Here is an 18,269-nt window from a genome sequence, read left to right as displayed (position 1 = left end):
TTGTGCTTCCCCCCTTCTCCCCCCCCCCCCCCCAAATCTTGCTTCACACCGTGCACAGTGTTTCTATGGGAAAGTTAATGGTGTACCTTAGAATGCTTTTAATCAGTCAAAATACAGTTCACAGCCAGGAGCAGCACGAAGATTGAACTGTCAGGATCCCCTTGGGGAAAGGAAATAAAAACAGGGATTTAAGTAAACACTGGCTTAGAAGGGTTTGGGTGTGAAGGCTTATACTGATCCTAAAGCAGGGTTGATAGAGGGTCCAATACCCACCTTGGGCTTAACTGTTCCCACAGTCACACCTACATCTACGGACTTGCATGGGGCGTAGGTCAGGGCAGAATTTGGTCCTGAGCCTGTAAAGGTCCAGTTCTACCCTCAAATACATGGGTGAAGGAGCCTTGTAATCCCATCGATTCCTAGCTCCCTTGTTGTGTGTCTCTCCCTGTAGTCCCCTCTCGCCTGTCTGTGGCAGTTGGTATGTTCACGGCACACTTGAGGGGGAATCAAATGGCATCAAATTCATGAATTTCTTCCCCTATTCAAAATGGCCACCATTTCCCCTGCCTTTCCATAGGACTGAAGAAATAGTCTGCCTTCGGTCAAGCTGGCTGCCATTTCCCTCAAGCTTTTGGATGTGGAGGCTGGGCTACAGTAAAGCTGGCTACCAGCCCGTGCCGGTGTCTTTCATTCATTGTCCTTTTCCCTTGTGACCTGCTTGAGTCCCTCAGGCTTTATTCGTTCTTATTGCCACTAAGGTGACTAGTAGTTACTGAGTAAGAAGAGATGGTGCGGGGCAGCTGGGGAGTTACTCCAGCAGGTTGGTCTCTGGCAGAGCTCTGCTGTTAGACAACTCTGGGGTGAGTTGGTGGGTGAGCTCCCAGAGTGTATGACACCTGCTGGGTCTGTGCCACAGCACTCGGTCACCCTAGAGGTACGCGTGGGGCTAAAGGAAATCTGGCTTCCACTCTTGCATGGTTCTTTTGTCCAGGATGCTTTGGAAATTCTGTTCTGTGATCAGGGCTGGTGCCAGTGTGGCTGCTGGGATTCCTGAGATGAGAGCTGGAGGGGATGGTTAGAGTTGGCAGCTCTCTAACTTCTGAGCTTGCTGGGGCTGCCCTGGGGGACAATTGGTACTTTCAAACACAGCCAAGTCCTTCCCTCTCTGGAATATCTGGGAAGGAAATCAGAAGGAAAACTGTCTATGGCTGTGCAGGAGCAAACAGGCAGGAAGGATGCCAGGGCCATACTGATTCCTGTGACAACAGTAAGACAGCGAGGACCTGGTGCTGATCTCACATCAGCCTTACAGCTGTCTCTCTCTCGGTGGATTTATACCAGCATAAATGGGAGGAGAATCAGCCCTTGGGACTCTTCTGTGTCTGAAGCGATCTAAAACAAGCTGCTGTGCCTCCCTTGTTTCATTCCCTTGCCTGGGCACAGGCTATGAAGAAAGCACAGGGGCAAGGTTAAGCTAAGCCGCAAACTTATTTTCTGTGTAGTGTCACAGTTGCAGTGAATAGGGAAATTGCTCCAACCCCAGCAGCTGCAGCCAGTGAGGTGGTGCTGAAGGTCCGAGTCCCCAGATCAGAGAACAGAAATGGTGTTAGAATGGATCGAACAGACTTTTTATAGTCACAAAGAGCAGGGTGTCCTCACTACAGGCCTAACTCCAAGCTCAGTGTACATATGGAGTTACTCTAGATTTACACCTGTGTGGGTGAGATCAGAAATGGGCCCTTTGGCCTGTAATGTGTAGCTGAGAATCAGTCATTCATGCCTCCCAGCACAGAGGGCTGAGTCTAGAAATATCACCTTCCCCCCTAACTGATGTATCCACGCAGAGGCAGGCATTGGGACCGGTGTCCTCTTTGGTTTTGTTTTCCTCAGGGTGCTCTCCACATGGGGTCCATCATCCCTATGCTTTGTACTCACTCCTCAGATGAGCTGTGTGAGTGGCATTCTCCTTGCAGCCGGTCATAAGCAATTGAGTGATGTGTAGATCTCCTTCAGTGGGAACAGAGGCCACCACACTCCCAGAGCCTGCCAGCAGGGGACCTGGGCACCAGACCAGTACTTGGACATGCATCTGCTGCAGAGGTGGCAGCATTTCAGTGGTAAACCAACTGGCCGCCCCATTCACAGAATGCTTGGAGATCCTTCAGGTGCTGTGTACGTGGAAAGTGATTTATTAGCCTAAGTTGTTTGTGATAGATCGTAACCTCTCCTGGGCAAGGACGGTCGCTCATGCTCTGTACAACACCTAGCACAATGGGGCCTCTTAGTAAAATAGTAGTAATAATAGCTCTGTTATTTTCCATTCCCTCACTAGGTGGCACTATAGATGAGGCATACACTGCTACCACAAGCAGCTTGATTACAGGTTAGGGTGTGATACAGAATGAGCCTATAAGCAGCTTGTTATAAATTTCAGGAAGTTGTAAATTAAGTCCCTTAACTCCATTTCTCTCTCTCTGAAAATGCAGTGTCCAATGTTAGGGAACTGTCTGGTTCGGGTCCTGGCTACCCAAGAAGCAGTCTCTCCTGCTCCATCCTGATAACCCGCTTTACCCACTTATAGGGGTTTTTCACCCAGCTCTTTAACACAGCACAGAGAATGGTTCCTGCTGCTGGCTCTCTGGATGCCTGACCTTGGAACATGGGCAGTGGGGTCTGCACTCTGCTGGCATGGCTGCAGAGTAGGTACAAAGGCCCCTCCGGGCTGTAGCCAGTCTGGTACTCAAAGAACACAGGATTTACAGGGAACAAAGTAGGCTCCTTCCGCATCAGGGACTGGGGAGAGGGACAGAGAGACAGTGAAGGGAGTTAGCCACTGACTCTATAGCAAAGGAAATTGGGTTGTAGACTTTATAGAGTATGGACAAACTTCCAGATATCGTCATTGGAATGTGCAAAATGCCCTGAAATCTGGGTTGGGGCAGCCTGGATTTTAACCCTCTTAAAAGCAGGAGATTGCCACCGCAGCCTTAACTCTGACCCCCTCATACATCTGCATTACAGCAAGGTTTTTTGTTCTATGGTCGCACAACACACAGGCCTGATTCTCTGCTCCTCAGCCCTGTGTCAGTCAGAAGTAACCACTGAAGTCCATGGTCTTACACCTGTGTGGAGCTGATGTAAATGAAAAACTAATCAGGCTCCCAGCATGGTCACTGTCACAGGAGTGCTTTGTAAAAGAGGCAGTGGTTATTAACAGAGAAAGTGGCAGTAGATGGCACTTGGGAATGCACCACATAGTTCCTGGGCTTTGTAGGATCAATAAAACTACATACTGGTGAGCACAGGACTGCTTTACATGCATCTCTAGTTAACAGTCCCTAGTTCTCGCCAGTTACCATACACTGGTACCGAAGACAGCATATTTTCCTAGGCCTAGAGTACAAAATAGCCTTGCTGTCTCAGACATGGTGCAATGGCCTGTATTGATAAATGTGGGCTGTCCCTAGCTAATCATGGTTTTCCAGGCACAAACGGAATGCATGGAGAGTGACCAAACAAGAAAGGACACAGTGTGCATGTGTGTGATCTGAAACCGTGCACCGAGCTGAACGCCACGTGGCTGCTAATCTCTGCAGATTTAGAAATGTAAAGGTCATCTCAGGTACACAGCTACAATATATGCACCTTATTTGCAATATGGTTGTTGGATGAACATTTTTGAGCAGTTGCCTTGCCTGGGGGCTTTCCTTATCCGACAGCCAGATGCTCCAGGTTTTACCTGTCGGGTCCTGTCTCCAGGCAGCCAGATCCACCCTGGGAATGAGGAGACTGTTGCAGGGGGACAAAGTGGTCCAGGAAGTGGCTGCTGGAGAAGACGTCTGTGGGGAGTTGGCGGATGTGGGCGTTCTTGCACAGGATCCAGAAGAGAGTTACCTTTTCCAGCTCTTCTCTCTGCTGGGAGGTGTAGCTAATGTGTAGTGCCCAGCTACGTAATGCAGACATAAGCATCCCTTCCCTGTGATAAATCCTGGGTGGCCTGAGGAATCTGAGGAAGCTAATGCTGTGATCACCTGGTGCTGGAATTCTGAGCTGGCATTTGGGGACTGAATGACAAAGTGCTGCTTTGTCACAGGACCCCTCACCTGTCCCCACAAAACAGAGCCTAGAACGGCTTCCCTAGCAGGCAGGCCAGGAGCTCACCCACCTCCTCACGTCTATTACACTAGGGATGGGTGGATGGCTGTGCCATTGCTCCTGCCCTGGGCCAGGATTAAAGGTTTGATTTTCAGAGGTGCTGAGCCACCTGCCATGAAGTGAGACAGAGTTCTGGGAGCCCCGAGATTTCCAGGCAATGGGCCATTCCCTGCCCCTGCCAGCTGCAGTTTGATCCTAGCATTAGTTTCTGTTTGCTGTATAGCTTTACTAAGGTTTCCCAAGGTCAGGGCTGCTCTTATATAAACCTACGTGTGCATTAACTTGGCTTAGTGTGTAGCAGTCTCAGCCCTTCTCTGGTAAGAGCAGGGTCTGCCGAGCAGCGAGGTATAAGAGAACAGCTGAGAAATATGTGGTGGCAACTATGAGTCTGACGCAACACTCACTGAAGTCTCGGCAAATCTGTCCCATGGCTTCAGTAGGAGTTGGGTGTGGTCCTGTGTGAGGGATGCCATGCCACGGGTTGGGCAGCTCCAAGCTGATGCCCTGACTTGGAGATATGCACTGATGATCTTGCAGGTCTCCTGGTAGCAGCTCTCCTCACTCCCGGAGGGGCTGAGCTGGTGGACGCTGCAGTGACTCTCTTGTTCTTCCTCAGGAACACCCCCACCAGGACCTGTATTCCTAAATGCTCATCAGATCTCGAGTGCCCTGGGGAGGAAAGAGGCCATTAAAGCAGGAACTCTAATATCACTTCAGTGAAATGCTCAGTGCTGAAAGCCAGCTCCTCCCATGTGCTGCTGACCTGACAGGAGCAGCTAGACCAAGACTGCACTCTGCAGGCCATTGCACAGATAGAATACATCACCCATTTGGGGGGCAGGAACAAAACATGCTGTGGAGGGACACCTAGCCAGGGCTAGCTAGAGGAGATGGAACCCAGCAGAAAACCCAAACTGGAAAGGAGAAAGCAGGTCGGAGCATTGGCTCTTAGAGGACAGAAGGCAGCCCAAAAACAGGATAGAAAGTCTTCCATGGGGCACCCATGTTACAGACTCAGAATGTGCTCCGAGAGGTCCCCTAGAACCGCCATGGGGTGGAGCATGCAAAGCAGGCCATGTACGGGGCAGCCATTGTATTAGAGAGGCCATTTGAGAGTCATAGAATCATAGAATATCAGGGTTGGAAGGGACCTCAGGAGCTCATCTAGTCCAACCCCCTGCTCAAAGCAGGACCAATTCGCAACTAAATCAGCCCAGCCAGGGATTTGTCAAGCCTGATCTTAAAAACTTCTAAGGAAGGAGATTCCACCACCTCCCTAGTTAACGCATTCCAGTGCTTCACCACCCTCCTAGTTGAAAAAGTTTTTCCTAATATCCAACCTAAACCTCCCCCACTGCAACTTAAGACCATTACTCCTCATTCTGTCATCTGCTACCACTGAGAATAGTCTAAATCCATCCTCTTTGGAATCCCTTCAGGTAGTTGAAAGCAGCTATCAAACCCTCATTCTTCTCTTCTGCAGACTAAACAATCCCATTTCCCTCAGCCTCTCCTCATAAGTCATGTGTTCCAGTCCCCTAATCGTTTTTGTTGCCATCGACTGGACGCTTTCCAATTTTTTCACATCCTTCTTGTAGTGTGGGTCCCAAAACTGGACACAGTACTCCAGATGAGGCCTCACCAATGTCAAATAGAGGGGAACGATCACATCCCTCGATCTGCTGGCAATGCCCCTACTTATACAGCCCAAAATGCCATTGGCTTTCTTGGCAACAAGGTCACACTGTTGACTCATATCCAGCTTCTCGTCCACTGTAACCCCTAGGTCCTTTTCTGCAGAACTGCTGCCGAGCCATTCGGTCCCTAGTCTGTAGCGGATGCTTGGGATTCTTCCGTCCTAAGTGCAGGACTCTGCACTTGTCCTTGTTGAACCCCATCAGATTTCTTTTGGCCCGATCTTCTAATTTGTCTAGGTCCCTCTGTATCCTATCCTTACCCTCCAGCATATCTACCTCTCCTCCCGGTTTAGTGTCACCTGCAAACTTGCTGAGGGTGCAATCCACGCCATCCTCCAGACCATTAATGAAGATATTGAACAAAACCAACCCCAGGACCGACCCTTGGGGTACTCTGCTTGATACCGGCTGCCAACTAGACATGGAGCCATTGATCACTACCCATTGAGCCCGACAATCTAGCCAGCTTTCTAGCCACCTTATAGTCCATTCATTCAGCCCATACTTCTTAACTTGGTGGCAAGAATATTGTGGGAGACCGTGTCAAAATCTTTGCTAAATTCAAGGAATAACATGTCCACCACTTTCCCCTCATCCACAGAGCCAGTTATCTCGTCATAGAAGGCAATTAGATTAGTCAGGCATGACTTGCCCATGGTGAATCCATGCTGACTGTTCCTCATCATTTTCCTCTCCTCTAAGTCCCAATGAGAAGCACAAATGGAGCACGTGGGACATTGCTGGGAAGAGAAGGAGAAACTCCAGAATCAGGGAGAATTTGGGGAATTTTCATTCAGAAAGGGACTGTAGTTTTTTAAAGTGTGTGTTGGAACAGCAGCTAAAATGGACATATACTGCTATCCTGCCATGCTGTCCTGAGCGTCTCCTACCTGCTACAAAGCAGGAAACATCAGACGTGCTAGTGGGAGGACAGAGGTTCCTAATCAAGGTGCAGGAAATGGGGGATTTCTTCTCCGTGCAGGGCAGGAGGGGGGACTGCCCCCCATCAGAGCACTCCAGGTTCCCAGCCAGCAGCCCAGCTCGCGGGTGAAGTTGCAGAGTTTCTTGGCCAGTCGCGAGGCCGTGCTGCCATACGCCGTGCTGCCATCCACGAAGGAGGTGATGCTGTTCAGCTGCTCCTGAGGCTGCAGCTGTCCTAGGAGGAAGCTAGATCCACCAGCGCTGCAGGAAGGTGAGGAGCAGATTAAGGGTGGGCACTCCATCCTGTCCCCACACGGATGGTGATCATCTGTCGGGAAACATGGCAGTAAATACCCTATGGCTCAGAGACACAGTGACAGCAGTGGAGAGAGATCCATGCCAGGGGTGTATTCCCTATGGTCATTCCAGGGGAGAGAGCACAGACCCCTTTTCACAGAGTCACAAAACCTAGATGTGGCACTGGGCCCATTTGCATTATTACTACGGTTAGCATACTGTTCTTCCTGTTGTTACTGAGACCCAGACCTCCGGCCATTTGCCTGAGTACAGGGCCTGTACAGTTGAAGGTACAGTGTGCCTGGATAGGGAAGCACTGGCTAGAGTTGGTGGAGCCTTGGGAACAGTCTGTTCCATCCACAAAACAGGTGGTGCTGATGCTCTGAGGAGTCAGGTCCATGTCACGGTCAATCCACTGGCCCCACTCCACAAGCCTGTGAGTGTAGCCGCTGTCCAGAGAGACGTTCTCATTCGGCGTATGCAGGACCCCATGGGAGACCCAGTGCCCCTGGAGGAGCAGAGAGATGGGTGTATGTGCGTGTGTGTCCAGTTACTAATGGACAGCAAGGGGCTTGGCGATCAGATACCTGACTCCAAATTTGGAGCAATTTTAATTCCATCTGAAACAGGGTGGCTTGCAGTGGGCTGGAGAGCCTAGGGCTTCATTGGGTCTGATTGCAAGATGAGCACCACCTGAGAAGAATCCTGTGATTCCAATATAAAAGGCTGCAGGAAGCTGCAGGTAGGGGTGTGGTTGAGAGAGTATAGTGGAGATCATTAGTGGTGGGAAGTCTGGCACTGAACTGGGGAGTTTAGGTGAGTGTGTGAAACTGAAGCTGGTGGAAACAGCAGCTGCTAGGAGCAAGTGTGGCCCCTGCAGAGCCCTAACTAGGTAAGGCCTGTGAGGGGGAGTTAAAGAAGGGAAGAGGACCTGAAAAGTTTTTGAGTTCTATTTGATAAGTTCTGTTGCCAGCCTGAGGAGAACTGGGGAAGAGTGAATGGAAGGATTTAAGCTAAGAAGGTCACTGGTGACTGTGTTCTTAAAGGGGCCTGGATGAAGGGAAAGTAGAGATGGGATGGCTACAGAGGCACTCAGGAATCAGTAAGCAGCCACTGTGCTGCATAACTCAACACAGCCGTCAGTAGTCCCCTGGCTTGGCTCCGCTCCCTTCAGTCAGATAAGACCACAGGAGGAGATGCAATCTAATGATGCTGTTCGGAATAGTACTGGCATTTAATCACGTTGATTACAGTAGTGCCTCAGGGCCACCCAAGAATGGGGCTCTGTTGTGCTAGGCATTCCCTGGAGCTGGGTGATACCTTCTCAGCCAGGCACTGATGTGACACATGTTGCCTCTTTGCCTGTGTGTCTTGTCTGTGAGCCACTTCAGATTGTCTTGGATGTATTTGTTATGTGAAATCACTCCCCAGATGATTTCAGACAGTCACCGGTAGGTCTCCGTGAGCCATTCATTGTGCATATGCAATATTTGAGATTCAAGTTATGCTCATTTGATTGGACAAGGGGGGGGGTGTCATGTGTTATATTTCCATTTCCCTGACTGAATCAGTGTGATTGTAAGATTTGCTTTTGTGAGCTTTCTCCAGCGTTCAGTTAAAGCTCGCTAGGCCCAGGCCTATTCCTCCTGGTGAACTTGACGCTGGAAAAGGCACAGGAAGCAAACACAAAGGCACAAAGATATTTGAAGCGGTCATTTAAATGCTCAAATGAGGCTTTTTTATGCTATTTGCCCAGCTCTAATAGAACTTCAGTGACCTGCCCAGACATGAACAAGCCTATGTACCCCCCCCAACAGCCAGACGTACACACTGCTCCTCTCTATACCTGTATACGCAACACAATATGCACTAACAATATACACGAACACACCCGCTGAGGTGCTTTTACATAGAAACACAACCACTCCCCACTCAAACATACAGAGTCTCACCCCATCATACATACTCCTACTTGTAGACAACGCTTTCTCATTCTTGCACATCCACCCATAACTTCATATAGTAGCTACACAGTCACGCACACCCATATAAACTCTAGTATGAATGAACCCCTTCCCCCATCTCTATACAATACAAAGCCTGTCTGTGTGGGGTAAATACAGAGGAGAGGTACTAAGGGGATGGGTCCCAGGAAGCATGTGGTTACATGACCAGTAAGTCTTCCTTGCCCTCACAGTTGGCTCTCTGTGAGATGCCTCTGCCCATTCCCACCCAGAAGTGTCGCTCTCCCCTCCCACTTTCATATACAATGGCAACCTGCTTCCATTAGTGTGTCTGGGTTTCATTCCAGCTTTAGGCACGTTTTCAGAGCCTGCAGGGAGCCAGCAGGCACAGGCGGTGTTTGCTGCACCCCAGAGAGGGTTCTTCCTGCCAGGGAGGCCATAAGTAACCTGGAATGTGAATGAACCTTAGTCACCAGTGTAAAGAAGCAGGTGTTTATGTGCAGAAGAGAAGAAAGCCTGCACTCGAATCGGCTCGAGACCCCAGTTCTAGTCTTGGCCGCTGATCTGCTGTGTGACCTTGGGCTTGTCACGTCCCCTCTCTGTGCCTCCGTTCCTCTTTGTCTCTTTAGGGTGTATGCTCTTTGGGGCAGGAGCTGTCTCTTATGTGTACATTCGGTGCCTAACACAATGGGACCCCAGTGTTTGTGTCACAGGGTAGCTGGTCCCTTAGGGGAGATGGGCCCAGTCCCCTGTGACACAGCCTGTTTGCCTCCCCAAGTGGAGAGAGTGAATTAAGTCATTGGGGGCGATAGAAAAAGCGAGGCCTGGAGAGAGAGCTGGAGCAGAGAATAATCTCTTGGGAAGGAGGGACTGGGCCCAGCTGGAAACTGATGTGACAATGCAGTCGAGAGGGGCAGGGACCTGGAGAGGGCGGGGTTGGCCTGCTGGCTCGTGGGGCCAGAGAGAGTTGGACATGGCAGGCAGAGGCCTGCGGAGGGACTCTGCAGAGGCCTAGGAGTGGCTGCTCTTTCTGCCGCAGGGTGCTGCTATTCTGCTGCTGCTCTGCAGTGTTTGGAGCTCCAGCGTGTTGATTCAGCAGACCTCAGTGCTAGTCATGAAGACTGCAGGCTCGGTTCGGTGGCAAGGCCCCGGCCAGGTTTATTGTCAACAAAGCTCAGTATTAGTGCCCCATAGGAGCTACAGGTACACTAACAAATTTATGCCTGCCTCAGGGTGCCAGTTCAATCAACACAGCAGGATGCTGTCCCCTAGGCCAGTACAAAGGCGCCCTTCCTTCCACGCTCCTTTTATACGTTGATACAAACAAATCACGTATTACACTTCATATGCTTTGGGTTGTTATCCTGTACCTTGTACCTGCTAGTCGGAACAAAACATCCTCCTCCATTAACCTGGCATCATTCCATCCTTATTTTACGAGAGGTCCGTGGTCCCTGGACCATCTCTTGCTATTTGTGTAGTTACTTGAGAACTCTGGGGGCTCTTGTTCCATCCTCAAGTCAGGACTGTGCTTACTTGGTTAGCGAATACCCGGTGTGTGACGATTCTGCTAAGGCCAGGCCTACTTTGGTTCACCCTGTCAGCTATGCCTAGGGTTCCAGCACAGCCTACAGCGGCTCGAATTATTTGGGGACTTTGAGGACAGCATGAATTGTTTTGAACTTTATATTAATACATTAGATTCTAAGAAGGGTGGCTGCTGTTAGACTCGTGAAAGCCTTTTGAGTTACTGAGGAGTCTGAGAAGGGAAACTGAGGCAGGATGCTGCAGAGCCACCCCTGGCCGTGAGGGCGTGATTGGGAGCCAGCTGACCCTTTTACACTTTGTATCTAGGTGCTATTGCAGAACAGATGATCGTGACGTCTTCCCCAAACTGGACTAGGCTTCCCTGCCAGTGGGGACTAAAAATGGTCTTGAGAGAGTAATGTGGGAGGATTTTTGTGTCACTCCTTGCGTGTTACTAGTGTAAGCGGCCAGTTCTGTTTACCTGTTGTTACATGTCCTGTCTATGGATCTGCACTGGTCAGCCACGCAGGAGTCCAGAGCTGGGTGGCACAGCCAGGGACTTTCCTCAAGGTCGAGAGATCACAACTGCTCAGCACAGCTCGCAAAAGAAGAGCGGGCTGGGAGCCTCTGGAAACCAGCTAGAGCCCTTGGAAGAGACAAACAGCTTTCGCTAGCTCTGTGCCAGCCGGTGCGGTGGGAAGGAGCTTCCCAGTACCAGCAGGGGGAGTGCTCATTTGGCTGGGATTTGAGGTGTACTGACAGTGCAGTGGGAGACCGGAGAACGTGAAGAATGGGCATGTCTAAAAAGGAGGCCCTCCCATCAGCCTGGGATTGGGGCTCACTGACAGCCCCGGAGGAGAGAGGCCTCCCAAGGACTGAAAGTGTGGACAGTGCAATGTCTCCTGGCTACTAGCGGGGCTGGGGCACTCATCCGGTTGGCATTGTGGGACTCTGAAAACACCCTTTGAGAGGAATTCCCAGTACCAAGACTAGAGAGTAAAATGGTCTCCCCATTACCAGCAAGGTGAGCTTTCCCCGTCTGGGGCTTGCTGTGCTGACAGCCCAGAAGAGTCTCCGGAACTTGCGGAGGAGAAAGGAAATCTCTCCCAGCAGGGACTAGGATGGACCATTGTTGCTGTACCCGAGACTGGGATGCACTGGCAGAGCAATGGGAGTGGAGCCCTGAATGCTGAGCCTGGGTGGGGGGTGGGAGTGGAAAGACCATGCTGGTGTCTTCAGGGGGTGGTCTTCTTGAGTTGAGGAGTTCTGAGGAGTCCTCAGAACTGTGCAGGGGAATGGAAATGTCCCCTAGCTACCACTGGGTGATGCTCTCACCATGATGGATTTTAGTTGCCTAGCCAGAGTGAGTGGAAATGCAGATTTCTGTGCATTTTAACCCAGCAGGATCTGTGAACTGTTACGTTCCACAAGCTGGAATACGTACTGCAACCCGTTAACTGCATTTTTACCCTGACTCAGCCCTATGGGTTTGCTGCAGACCCATGTTGCCGGCTCCGTACCAGAAAGTACAACTGCAGCTGGCAGACTGATTGCCAAGGGAAGGCTTCTTAATTACAGGTGACAGCTTGGTGAGTGACAGCAGGTTTGAAGAAGCAGAACATGCTGGTAAAACACTGCCTGAATACCTGGACTGAATCCAGATTAAAAGGGCAAAGGCCATTTGGCACAGGCCTTGTCCATCAAAGAGTGAGAAGATCAGGTGCTCATAACTGAAGCAGCATCAAACCCATTGCTTGGCTGCATAAGACAAGAATGTGGAGAAGGGAGATGTTCCTTCTGTGCCCTCTTCTCAGCGCCTGCAGGGGGCACTCTGCCTGGGTGAGGAGTCAGGTCCATTGTTGGAAGAGGAGTCCCAGGGCTGTGTGTGGAGAAAGAGACCATCAGGGGGTGTCAGGGTTCCTTCCCCACTCTGAACTCTAGGCTACAGATGTGGGGACCCGCATGAAAGACCCCCTAAGCTTATTCTTACCAGCTTAGGTTAAAAACTTCCCCAAGGTACAAACTTTGCCTTGGTCTTGAACTGTATGCTGCCACCACCAAGCGTTTTAAACAAAAAACAGGGAAAGAGATCACTTGGAGACATCTTCCCACAAAATATCTCCCCAAGCCCTACACCCCCTTTCCTGGGGAGGCTTGAGAATAATATCCTAACCAATTGGTTACAAAATCATCAAAGACCCAAACCCCTGGATCTTGGAACAATGGAAAAAGCAGTCAGGTTCTTCAAAGAAGGATTTTATAAAAAAAAAAAAAAAAAGAGAGGTAAAAATCATCCCTGTCAAGTCAGGATGGAAAATACTTTACAGGGTTTTCAGATTCAAAACACAGAGGATCCCCCTCTGGGCAAAACCTTAAAGTTACAGAAAACAGGAATAAACCTCCCTCTTAACACAGGGAAAATTCACATAAAACAAAAGATAAACTAATCTATTTTGCCTGGCTTACCTATACTGGTTGCAATATTGGAGACTTGGATTAGGATGGGTTGGAGAAGATGGATTTCTGTCTGGCCTTTCTCAGTCCCAAGAGAGAACAACACATAAACAAAAAGTACAAAAGAAAAGCCTTCCCCCCCCGCCCCCCCCACAAGATTTGAAAGTATCTTGTCCCCTTATTGGTCCTTTGGGTCAGGTGCCAGCCAGGTTAGCTGAGCTTCTTAACCCTTTACAGGTAACAGGATGTTGCCTCTGGCCAGGAGGATTTTATAGCACTGTATAGAGAAAGGTGGTTACCCTTCCCTTTATATTTATGACGGGGAAATCCCTGGGGCTGGATGAGGGGAGAATTGTCATGTCCCTCTGTGGCCTGCAAGGGGTGCTTGTTCAGGTTCATTCCCTCCCCCTGTCATTCTGCTTCGTTCAGCATTCGCTTCATTCTATTTCTAATTGAGATGAACCAGGAAAAGCCACATTTCTATCTATCTCAGATACTTCTGTGGTTTCCATTGTCATCATATCTGAGCACCTCTCAGTCTTTAATGTATTTATCCTGCCAGCGTGCCTGTGAGGTAGGGCAGTGCAGTTAGCCCCATTTTACAGATGGGGAATGGCGGCACAGAGAGGCTAACAGACTTGCTCAAAATCCCACAGGAACTCTGGCAAGGGAATGAACCCAGGTCTCTGGCTAGCTCCCTACCACTTGGCAGTTCTTCCTTATTTGTGTATTTTAGAGAATTGCAGGGCCTGAGCTCCTGTGATGCAGCTTTCGCTGGAACTCAGCACCAAGTGTACCAGAGTTCGTTGGGGACGGGGCAAAGGTACCTTGCCCCTGCTGTTAACGAACCAGGCCCTGACCCACTGCTCCTGCTCACCCTGGGAGTGTGTGCTCACCCCACCTCATTCTATTTACGCTTGCTGGTTCTGCTGATGCACTAGCATAGAGTTCTGCTGGCTCTGATCCACGGTGGCGGGCCCTATACAGAGGTGTGAGGGAGTGGGAAAGGTTCCCTGAATGCGCTCCTACACGTCAGTAGGGCCAGCCACAATTGGCCAACATTCTAGACCATTCCATTCAACCAGTCTCTCTCCCTCCACCGTCCATCCAGCTCCTCTCCATCAGCCTTCCTCTCTGATTTTGATTCATGGATTGCTCTCTCCCTTTCCTCATAGTCTCCCACATTCATCCTCAGTGACTTCAGCTTCCATGTTGATGACCCATGTCCTGTAACCCCTCAACTGCACATTTCCTCATCCTCACCTCTTTATTTGACCTGCAATCCTGGTTCTACTCTTCCTGTCGTCAAAAGGGCTGTTCACTTGACTTGGTCTTCAGCCTCCCCATTCAGTGTGATATTTAGGCTTAGCAGAATTCAGTTATTCTTTTGTTATAATTTTGATGGATAATATCAGTGTTCATTTTTAAGCAGATTTTTATCGATGTTTGTTTTCACAGTTGGAGGTGTGTGTCAGACAACAATTATTTAATGAGAATGGAGATTGAGATTAAAACAGTTAAAGCTTTATAAACAGTTTAAACACAAACTGTCAACATCACATGTTAAAATATACAGAGTTATTATTCTTAAATCAACAAATTAAACTGGTTTTTGCTACTCAATTTGTGTGCCCATTTGTAGCAACTCCGATTCAGAAGGCTGTGTCACTGGATTCTGACTCGGGTAAGACCCCAAGCAGCATTTTTCATAATTTTCCAATCTGTACATTTCGATTATTGATGGAAATATATTGCCATTGCTTTGTGAGTGGACAGTGAAATTGACGTTTCCTGACATTTGGGAATAAAAATCGATTCCTTCCAAGCCTAGCTAGGCTAAAGCTGCCATGGGGGAACTGGTTACCTGCAACAGCACCCTCAATTCCAGCACTGTAGCCCTAATCCCAGCTGGTGCAGAGGGGAGGCCTGGGGAGGCCACAAGGGGCTGGAGAGCGAGCCTGTGCCACATTAACCCCACAGCAGTGGCTCCTGTCCTGTGGGTCTGGGCCTGGCTCCCTACTCTGGGCATTGCAGGCAACCTGGCATATGGGGTCATAGTCAGGTTTGACCCAACTACTCCGTCCTCACTGTCCTCCTCCCTTGATTCTTTTGCCCCTCTTTCCAATCACAAGGTCCACCCCGCCAACCCCTAGCCCTGGCTCACCCTCAACATCCTCTTCCTGTACTCCTCCGCTCATGCTGCGAAACATCTCTGCTGGAAGTAGTCCCTTGATCACACTGGCTTCCTCCACCAGACATTTATTCTCTCCTCTTCTGCCATCATCCTAGCTAAAGAACTGTACTCTGAATCCCATGTCCTCGATTCCCAGCTGCCTTTTGGTCACCTTTGACTCACATCCCGCACAGGATCTTGCCAAGAGGAATCGGTGCTCCAGAACAGGGAGGTGGGGAGAACCTAGTGGGACTAGCTGGGCAGAGGTGGCATTAGTTGGGTTTGGTTTGTCCGGGGTTTTCTGCATTCTGTTGGAGGATGTCAGGCAAGCAGGAGTCTGGAAATGCACTGCTCTGAGAGAAGAGAGGGATGCAAAGGTCTGAGCAGCAGAGGATGCTCTGTTTATTCATTAGTTTTGTGGGACATTGTATGGGACAATGATACGCTGGAAGCCGTGAGACTTTAAAGTGTCCTGTCCAGCGGCCTAAGTCAAGAGAAGAAGCAGTCCACTGCTGGGCGGGAACAGAGGTTGGCAGGGGGTGCCAGATGAGAACCTGCTACACCATGCTGAGCTATATGAGGGCATGCTGGCTGGAGATTCACTCTTCAACATTTTCTCTCTGGCCTTGACAAATGTAATCTTGCCCTGCTCCTATCCATTCAGAATGGTCCTGCCAGGATAGCTTTCCTAGCCCATTGCTTTGAGCAGGTCATCCTGCTCTTGGAATCCTTCTATTGGTTCCCCCTTCTCTATAACCTCAAACGTAAGCTACTTGTCCTCACTTCCAAGCACTGTCCGGGATATCAAGATATCCGCTCCCACTTCTGATCGGTCCAGGATGCCAGCCTCCATCGCCCACTTGTTGCATTTTCAAGCAAGCACTTTTGTGCTTCCTCTAATGCTATCCCTCGCACTTGGGAGACGCTCCCCATCAACATCCACAAAGCTGCCCCGTTATCCTCCTTCAAGTCTTCCTTAAAACTCGCCTTTGCTGGGATGCCTACAAAACCTTGACAAGACCTACACTGTTGGTATGCAGAGAGCACTGTCTGTCACTCTGACCAACGTTGTCTCATTGTTCACTTCTACTCCTTCAGCTGTCTGTACCCTTCTGTTCTCTCTTCTCTTAGTGCGTGTGTGAGCTCTTTGGGATGGGGAATGTGTGGTTGTGTTCAGTGTTTGTATAGCGCCCAGTGCAGTGGGGTCCCGGTCCATGACTGGGCTCCTATGATAACACACATGTAACGTTTCTTCCCTTTCCCAGCATGAGTTAGAGGGGCCCTGTGGGCTGGGTTAGTCTTTAACAGACCAGATTCATTGACTGCAGTGGAGTTACACCAGGGAAGTATTTGCCTTTTCTTTGTGCCCTTCCGCCCCCTCCCCTCCCCCCGCACTGTCCTTTCCCTCTGCAGTTCATCAGGTGGCAAGGCAGCCTTCTGAGGTGGAGAGAGACAGTGGGTCAATATACTCCTCATTCCTCCTAATCCACCTGGCTTGCATTGTGCCTGCCCCTTTGAAACTCTGGCCACGTTTCACAAGGCTAAGCACCTGCCCTTTGTGGATAAAAGCTTCCCAGCCATTTGTCCAAGATAGCTTGTTTGTTTGCATGTTTTGTGATAAAAAGTCTCGGGATGGGAGGGGGAGAGGGGGAAGGTGTCCATGTGTACAGTGTTTGGCTGCCTGCTGGTGTGGAAGGGGGAGGGTGTTGGTGTGGGTGCCTAGCTGCATACGGGGATGGATGAAGGCAAGATCCCCAGATGTAGCACAAGACTGGGAGGGGGCATTGTTGGATCATATTAAAGAAGTTCTGTATTAAAATCACAAATGAGTTTGATTCCCCATAGTGTAAATTCCAAGGTATTACTAATTAAGAGGTCTCTTGGGTTTTGGTACTGTTTCTCTCCCCCTCTGTGTGAAACTTGCAACCTGCTAATTGTGTTAGTACATCCTAAAACAGTCTGTTCTCAAAGCAATTCTTTGTAACAACAGAAACAGCACACAGAGACTCCCCGCCCTTTTGTTGTATTTATCTCGCTTTGTTAACAATTGTGATTAAAATAGAGATAGAGGATGTATGTGGATGGATACTTGGTGTGGATAATAACTGAATTCTTAGGCTGGCACCTCCCTGATCATTCATTGTCCATCGGCTGAAGAAGGAGTCAAGTGGAAACAGCCAGAGGACCCCCGGAGGGCAGACTAGAATCCACCCAACAGCCTCAAGGACGGGAGAACCGAAGAACAACACGGAGCCGTCAGGAATGTGCCATCTGCTGATTGATTCAGCAACAGTATGATGAAGCAATTCCCATAGACTGGCATAGGAATAAATTCCTATAAAAATGGACTCTAGAAACTGAGAACTTTGGGGTCTAATTCTGCAAACCAACTTCCAGGAGCGTCAGATGAGCATCTGACAAGGCCCTGCTCCCTCCTCGTGTCCAGGCCACCTGGCCAGTGGCTTGGCATGAGCAACTCTAAGGCTGGTAACTATGAAAGCAACTTTGCAGAACCTGTCTGTGTGTGTGTGTATGAATGAATGTGTGAATAAATATGAAATTGAATGGAATGTTATAGCTATAACTAACTGCTTACTATGACTCTTTCTGTATTCACAATAAATGTGGCATTTTGCCTTTTCCCCTTTTAATAAGATCCTGCTGGTTTTTATTTTATTGGTATAACAGCATGATCCACAAAACTGGAATCTGCGGATACGTGTGGCTGAAGGCTGCTACTAGAGAGATTTAGGAACCGCTGTTGGGGCTGGAGAGCAGCAGTGAGCCATGGGAGTGTAGAGGACCGCAGTTCAAAGCTGATTCCCTTTCCTGCCTCCCTGATTTTATTGCTGGATCTGGCCCCTCTGGCTCTTAGCTGGCCAGTAGCTGCTGCCTGCCCCTGAGTGCTGGCTGCAAATATGCACTTGGAGGATTCCCTAGATGTACACGTGTCTGGATGAATGAGTCCATCATTATGGGTGCAGATTCACGCGCACTAAAACGTGGCTCCTCCAGTCTGCAGTTTGGCAGGATCTCTCATTACCTCATTCCAACAAATGTCTCTCTGAACCTCTTCTGTAA

At 49.6% G+C, this 18,269-nt stretch overlaps 1 long non-coding RNA gene across 1 annotated transcript in view; it reads left to right on the top strand.

The window, feature by feature from the left end:
* The window catches only part of LOC141989942 (uncharacterized), a 32,086-nt gene that overhangs the window by 1,632 nt on the left and 12,185 nt on the right, over positions 1 to 18,269 (top strand). The gene's annotated exons all lie outside the window — the stretch shown is intronic.

This window comes from Natator depressus, chromosome 6, assembly GCF_965152275.1.
Source record: "Natator depressus isolate rNatDep1 chromosome 6, rNatDep2.hap1, whole genome shotgun sequence".
Lineage (NCBI taxonomy): Eukaryota > Metazoa > Chordata > Testudines > Cheloniidae > Natator > Natator depressus.
This window is presented reverse-complemented; position numbering and strand designations above follow the sequence as displayed.